Source organism: Helianthus annuus, chromosome 2, assembly GCF_002127325.2.
Source record: "Helianthus annuus cultivar XRQ/B chromosome 2, HanXRQr2.0-SUNRISE, whole genome shotgun sequence".
Classification (NCBI taxonomy): domain Eukaryota; kingdom Viridiplantae; phylum Streptophyta; class Magnoliopsida; order Asterales; family Asteraceae; genus Helianthus; species Helianthus annuus.
The window spans coordinates 63,949,665-63,957,550 of NC_035434.2; the positions used below are offsets into that span (position 1 = coordinate 63,949,665).

Sequence of the window (7,886 nt, forward strand, 5' to 3'; positions counted from 1 at the left end):
ACCTTTCTACAGAATTTTGTAACAAGGAATCTTGAAGTTTTAAGTTATTTCTTGTGAAGCCTTTTTTATCAATAGTAACTTAAAACAATGTTGTACAACTTATTTTTAACAAGATTCTTTGAACAAAACTCAATAATCCTTTCAATAAAGCTTGAAATCTCAAGCTTTAATGGAGGTTTTTGGAGAAAGATGAAGAAGAAGGAAATGGATAAAAGAGGAAAGGACAAGATTGTTGTTGGAACCTTCTTTTAGAACATACCTAGGATGGTAGGAGAGAAGATCCTTTCAAATCTCTGTCCCTGGATGGTCCAAATGTGCAGGATTCTTGGCTGCATTTATAGAAAACGACAGCGTACTGGACACGGCCCCGTGTCGGCTGGACACGGCCCCGTGTGCAGACAGAATCCTGACACAGTTTGTCCGTATTCTGACGCAAAGTCAGAAAGGAATCTTTTGGTGGACACGGGGGCGTGTTGGCTGGGCACGGCCCCGTGTCGGAAGGCTTATTATGAAGTTTGTCTACTTTCAAGGAACTTATCCGGATTGGGCGGTTCCTTACTGGATGGAACAACCCCAAAGTGCCTAAGATACCTTAATTGCTCTAGATTAAGACGAGAATGCAAGAGGTTGTCGGTGAGGGTGATTCCTATGCTAAATGTAGGTGGACAAGTCCCACCCTTTTCCGGGCTCTCGTTAAAGAAGGTGTATGCCGAATCGCTCAGGTCTATGTATGCATCGAACGAAGTCGATGGGGAGTCCTTCACGGCACAATCGGCACAGGGACGACTATCGTCCAAGTCTTTGCTAGAATTGAAGGTATTATCGGGAGCAACGAGGCTGTCTGAATGCGATCCCAACACTTCTTCTTGGTCATTGTCTTGAGATGAATTAAGGAAATCTATCTTAAGTTCTTTTAACTAATTAAGAATCATATCTTCTAGTTGAAATAGTTCATCAAGAAGCATTTCTCCTAAAATATCTGGTTGGGCGCCTTCGAGGGAGAGATAAGGATTATTTTTACTTTCGCCCCTCTTAAGGCTACAGGCAAACGATGGATCTATATAGTGGGGCTTATAATTTAGAAAAATAACATTCTAATTCTTTATGACCGCCTCCACGTAATTGACACCACGTACCATAAGAGTGCCAAAATTAAAAAAGATCATTATCACTCATTTTTGTGTCAGAAATTACCAATCGTCGGGATCTTACGGTTCTGTTTTCAGTAACTGAATCTTGTGCACAGGGGCGTGTTGAGTGGGCACGGCCCCGTGTTCAGCTTATTGTCTGACTTAAAACAAGATTACAAGCTCCAAAGATTGGGCACGGGGCGTGTTCAGCGGGCACGGCCCGTGCTGAGTTCTTTAGAAGTTGAAAAATTAAGAAAATCCTAAAAAAATAAAAAGAAAATAGAAAAAATGATTAGGCCGTTGATTCCTAACTTTCTTAAAATCCTTGTGTCCCCGGCAACGGCGCCAAAAAACTTGATGTGCGTGAAGTGTGTTATATTTTAGGTATATATTTTAAGCCCTTTTACACTTTTTAGCCAAGTTTTAAATTTATAAAACACGATATTTACTAACACTAAACACACATATGGGCAAGTGCACCCATCGTGGATGTAGTATAGTGTTGGTAAGATACCGAGGTCGTCCAAGGACACAAGAGCTTTTAGTACCGGTTTATCCTTAACGTCTAATCAAATCAAAATGTTAGAAAAAGGTTTTTAAACTAAGAAAATAAAACTAACTAAAATGCTGAAAAATAAAATAAAAATAAAAACAGATAGACAAGATGAATCACTTGGATCCGACTCGTGTGTAGTGTAACCTTTGATTATTTTCGCACTTTTGCACTTCTTTAAGAGATTATCTTAGTTATTGTAGTAGGCCCCTCTTTTGAAGGCGACGTTACCCTCAACCCAGTAGTTTGAGTCAGCAAGGATACAATCCTAAAGGGTCGGATTATTGAAAGATAATTAATTAAGTTATTAATGCATAATGTGGTAGGCCCCTCTTTTGAAGGCGACGTTACTGATGTGCGTGAAGTGTGTTATATTTTTAGATGTATAATTAAGCCCTTTTTACACTTTTAGCCAAGTTTTAAATTTATAAAGCACGATATTCACTAACACTAAACACACATATGGGCAAGTGCACCCATCGTGGATGTAGTATAGTGTTGGTAAGATACCGAGGTCGTCCAAGGACACAAGAGCTTTTAATACCGGTTTATCCTCAACGTCTAATCAAATCAAAAAGTGAGAAAAATGTTTTAAACTAAGAAAAATAAAAACTAACTAAATGCTGAAAATAAAAATAAAATAAAAACAGATAGACAAGATGAATCACTTGGATCCGACACGTGTATTAGTATAACCTTTGATTATTTTCGCACTTTTGCACTTGTTTAAGAGATTATCTTAGTTATTGTAGTAGGCCCCTCTTTTGAAGGCGACGTTACCCTCAACCCAGTAGTTTGAGTCAGCAAGATACAATCCTAAAGGGTCGGATTATTGAAAGATAATGAATTAAGTTATTAATGCAAATTATGGTAGGCCCCGCTTTTGGCGGTGACGTTACCCTCGGCTAAGTAGTCTGAGTCAGCAGGGATACAGTCCTAAATAGCCGGGTTATAGTATTAATAGTAGTTAACTTATGAGGGGGTCAAAGAGTTTGGATCCCCGCCATCCAATACCTATGGGCATTGAAGGAGATCCTACTAAATTTGACCCAGGTCCCAAGCAGGACCTCTAAACGCTGAACAAGGGCAAGACCCTTACCAAACCGTTCCCTTAACCCCCGACCAGGTAGCCAACATACCTCCATATAGACCGTGGAGATATGAATGGTGAAAATCTTTTATTTTATATAGACAGTAAAATAATGCCAAGACACCACGGACAAACGATAAGGAAAGATCACCTTCAACATAAGTAACTAGTTATTAAAGTCATTAATACAAAACCAAATAAAAAGTGCAAAAGATTAAAAATAAAAAGTATTATACTAAACACTTGTCTTCACCAAGTGATGTAAGAGACTTAGGCAAACATGGCCTTGATTGTCAAGAACTCTTACGATCAATCTTGGATCCCGAGACGACTCACACACTCTACGATGGACAATGGATGATGGTGGTGGATGATGGTGTTATGGTGGTGGTGGGTGGTGGATGAAGTGTGAGAGAGGTGGTGTGCCAAGGGATGAGAGAGAATGAAGCCAAGCTCCTCTATTTATAGGCTGAACAGAAGGCTGGACACGGCCCCGTGTCCGCTGGACACGGCCCCGTGTCCGTCTGACATTCTCTCACTTCATTAATTGTAATTGCGAATTACAATTAATGCGCCTGCTGTACTTTCACCACGCCCCCGTGCTCGCTGGACACGGCCCCGTGGTGGGCAATGGAAGCTTCTACTGGTTTGTCTTTTCTACTGCTTCCTGGGCACGCCCCCGTGTTCGCTGGACACGGGGCGTGTTCAGACTCTGTTTCTTCTCCTTTGCCTTGGGAGGTGCCGTTGAGGGTCCGGGCAGTCCACTTTTGTTCCTTTTCTTGTATTTTATGGTAGAATTAGTTGTCTTTTTGCTTCTTTTGTGATTTTGAGCTCATTTCATCCTGAAAATACAAAAGGAAGACAAAAACACTCTTTTTCCAACATTAGTACTTAAAAAGGGTTAGTTTTATGCCTTAATTGATGTGATTTATATGTTGCATTTTACACACATCAAATACCCCCACACTTGAACTTTTGCTTGTCCTCAAGCAAAACTCTTTAAATGTGGCTTACACTCCCAAATGGAATAGGTAGAAGAGAAGTTTTTTAGCTTGTCCTAGAGTGTCGGGAATCCAAGGTTTTTATAGGTTTTATTTTTATTTATTTACAATCCTATTCGTTATGATTTATTTTGAACGTTTCATAAGATGAATTACTTATTTGGGCATAGCATGCCTTATTAAAATTCCATTTATATACAAGTTCACATACCTCACGGGAGATCACTCAACACTCGGCCGAAGGTGTATATTTTTAGTGAATCACTCGAGAGCGGCACGGAACTCACGTCTTCCATAGGCTTGCCAAGCAATCAATCCTCCTCCTTTTTAACTTTTTACCTTTGTAAATATCAAGAGGACTTTTTTTTTGGGTGAAGGCTTGGGTTTAAAGGTGGGTGGTTGGTTAGTGGTTAGTAAAAAGGGCGAAAATCGTAACAAGCGTCGGTTTTCGTGAAGTACCTTGTTTTTAGTGACTTTTTATTTTGAAGTATTTCTCCAAACAAGCTTTTATAGCTTTTGTTTGTTTTTGACTTCATCATCATCATTTTTTTTTCTTTTTCAATCGTCACATAAAAAGGTGAGTTTACGAAAAAGCGAACTTGTTACTAAAAAAATAAATAAAAAGGTTTTTGGTGGGTAAAAAGGGTTTTGGGGTAATGAAATGAAAGGTTTAGGCTCAAAGGGGCTATCTAGGGGGATTTTGGGTAGGTAAAAAAAAATGAAAAATAATGGTTTTGAAAGAAAAAAATGGTTAGTCCTAATGCCTCCATCATTTACTTACTTGGGTTTAAGTTGGTAAGGACCGGGAATGTATCGTCGTGGCAAGTTCTAGATTTGTAAGGACCGAGCGGCTATTCACACAAGAAACGAAAAATGAGCATTTAATCTAAATATGTGTATTTTTATGCTCAATAAAGGCTCAAAACTCACTTTTGTGGGAATGGGTTTTTAATGTGACCAAGCATATATAATCGAATTTTTAACTAGACTTGTTATACCGTTTCATAATTTTCTTATGTTGGTTCTTTTTTTATCACGACGCTATCGGTTGTAAACTTGTAAAAATATAACCTTTTTAGGACTTGTTATTCCAAACTTAAACTAAGACAAGTAAAAAAAAATGAAAAAGTTTTTGAAAAAATTTGGGGTGTTTAGCGGTTCAAATAGAGTTTTGTGTAAGGCTTGTGTTTAGGATTTTCCAAAATTTCAAGGGTTTTAGCATCCCCCCCACACTTAAATTACACATTGTCCTCAATGTGTCCAAAAATAATGTTTTTGGTTGATTAGAATGTATAAAAGTGTGTTAAAAAGCAAAGATTTATGTTACTGGCATCCTGGACACGGCCCCGTGTTGACCGGGCACGGCCCCGTGGTCAAGTGCCAGTAACAAAAATTACAGAATTGAAACAGAAGCCTGGACACGGGGGCGTGTCCGCTGAACACGACCCGTGTCCAGTTACCTGAACTGGGTGATTTTCTGCAGGGGCTCAGCACGGGGCCGTGTTGGTTGGGCACGACCCGTGTTGAGCCTTCTGTGATGGAGATTTTTGTCGGGTTGCTCTGTTCTTCGTGCATGGTTCCATTTTTCTCGTTCCCTTTTTCATCCATTACCACCATGAGTGTGTTTTATTCTGCAAAAACTAAAAGATTAAACTAAACTAAACTAAGGATAGATCCGCGGAATGCCTCCGTGGTGCGCCACGTTTATAAGGGTCCTTGGCTAGACCCGATTCCCGGTTATATATCTTCTGAGTGGAGTGCCTTGCTTCCCAAGTTACACCGTCGGAGAGCGGCATCCAAGCTTGAATCAATAACCTTCATGTAATTGACTGGGTCGTCGTCCTCTATTTTCTTCCCAACTCCGAACTTCACCTCATCGTCCCCATACCTCAAAGTCAGTGTCCCGTCATTCATGTCTACCACTGCTTGTGCTGTGGCAAGGAAGGGTCTCCCTAGGATAAGGGTGACCTCGGTGTCTTCCTCCATGTCGAGTATGACAAAGTCAACTGGATAAACGAATCTGCTTACCCTTACCAAGACATTCTCGATGACACCTTGTGGGAACTTGACTGATCGATCAGCGAGTTGTATGCTTATTTTTGTAGGGCTCGTGGTTCCCAAGCCAAGCCTTTTGAACATCGATGAGGGCATGAGGTTAATGCTAGCCCCTAAGTCGGCCAAGGCATTGCGAACGGGTGATTCCCCTATTGAGCATGGAATCGTGAAACTTCCGGGATCGATTTTCTTTTGGGGTAGTTTATTGAGTACGAGGGCAGAGCATTCTTCGCCTAAATTAACTAATTGCAAATTTTCAATTTTCTTTTTGTGTGTAAGGAAGTCCCTCATAAATTTAGAATATTTGGGCATTTGGGTTAGGACTTCGATAAAAGGAATATTGACATGCAATTGTTTTAACAGACTTTCGAATTTTGCGAACTGCTCATTGGTCTTTTGACGAATTAACCTACCGGGGTACGGAACTCGAGGAGCCTTGGTAGGCTCTGGTGATGGGGGAGAGTTCTTTTCCTGCAGATGTATTGGCATTGTTTCTTCCGTTGGTGGAGGTACTTCTGCAGGTCCTACGGTGCGGTTTCATAGTGTGATGAGGTGAACTTGCGCCTTTGGGTTTGTTTCGGTATTGCTAGGTAATGCGCCTTGCGGTCTCTCGGAAAAATTTTGTGCTAGTTGATTTATTTGTTTTTCTATGTTTTGAATGCTAGCTTGTTGATTCCTAAAATTAGATTCTAATTGTAGAAATCTTTCCGAGTTTTTCTTATCAGTGTCAGAGACGAGGCAAGATATAGTATCTTCGAGCCTTTCTCGTCCACCTTGTTGTTGAGTGAAATTTTGTGACTCATTTCTTGATTGCTGAAAGTTTGTTCGTTGGGTTTGTTGGTTACTACTATTGCCGGTTTCCCTCCAACCAAGGTTTGGGTGATTTCGCCATCCTTGGTTGTAAGTTCCCGTTGGAGGACCCGGCGGCCTAGGTCTATTATCAATGTAGTTTACCATTTCTTGTTGATCGTCCGTTTCTTTCATGCAACTCCAATTTTCATGTGACCCACCACACCCTTCACAAGCCATAACCGAGACTGTTTTTGTCATTTCTAATTTTTTTATTTTTGAAGAAAGGGCCTCGATTTGGGCTTGTAAAGAGGTGCTTTCGTCGACCTTATGGGCGCCCGGGGCAATAGACTTATTTCCCCGGGGAGTGTGCCATTGAAAATTGGTTTGAGCAATTTCCTCAATCTGATTATATATTTCGTGTGGGCGTCGATTACCTAAAAGTCCCCCGGAGCTAGAATCAAGTGTCTGCCTAGTGTGTGGCAACAATCCATTGTAGAAAGTGGATACTTGTTGCCATATTGCGAGGCCGTGATGGGGACACTTGCGTAATAGCTCCTTGAACCTTTCCCAAGTTTCATATAAGGATTCCCCGTCCTCTTGTGAGTATGTATTAATTTCAGCCATTAATTTAGCAGTTTTAGAAGGAGGAAAATACTTATATAGAAACTTTTGGGCTAGTTCATCCCAGGTGTTTACCGATCCAGCTGGGAGGGTGTTGAGCCAAGCTTTTGCTCGGTCTTTTAGTGAGAATGGAAACATACGGAGGCGGATGGCGTCGTTTGATGCTCCATTGATCCGAAAGGTATCACATATTTCTAAGAAATTAGTTATATGTAGATGAGGATCCTCGTCCGCAAGCCCGTGGAAGGTTGCGGAGTTTTGGAGCATTTATATCAAATGCGGTCGAAGTTCGAAGTTATTGGCTTCGACATTCGGAGCATTGATAGCGGCGCCTAGATTACCTACGGTGGGCCGTAGATAATCCATAAGGGTACGTTGGTCCGCCATTGGGGTTGGATCACCCGAAACCTTCTCTTGGTTTTTGGCTTTTAACCTTTTTCTGAGAAAGCGTTCAGGTTCTTCTAGCGGTTCCTTTATGTCTTTATTGGAACTGGAGCTCATACACTACGTGAGGATGGCGTTGGGTTCCAAGTCCTGCAATAAAAACAGAAAAGAATGTTGGTCAGAAGGTTCACCACGGCCCCGTGTTGAGTGAACACGGCCCCGTGGTCGGAATTACAGTGATTGTTTTTCAGATCCCAGTT

At 41.1% G+C, this 7,886-nt stretch overlaps 1 non-coding gene across 1 annotated transcript; it reads left to right on the plus strand.

Moving 5' to 3' along the window:
- The first annotated feature begins 7,144 nt into the window (after positions 1-7,144).
- Positions 7,145-7,251, plus strand: LOC118490012. The gene has a single exon (XR_004888023.1). It is a non-coding gene; the product is annotated as a small nucleolar RNA R71 (small nucleolar RNA).
- The last annotated feature ends 635 nt before the right edge of the window (positions 7,252-7,886 follow it).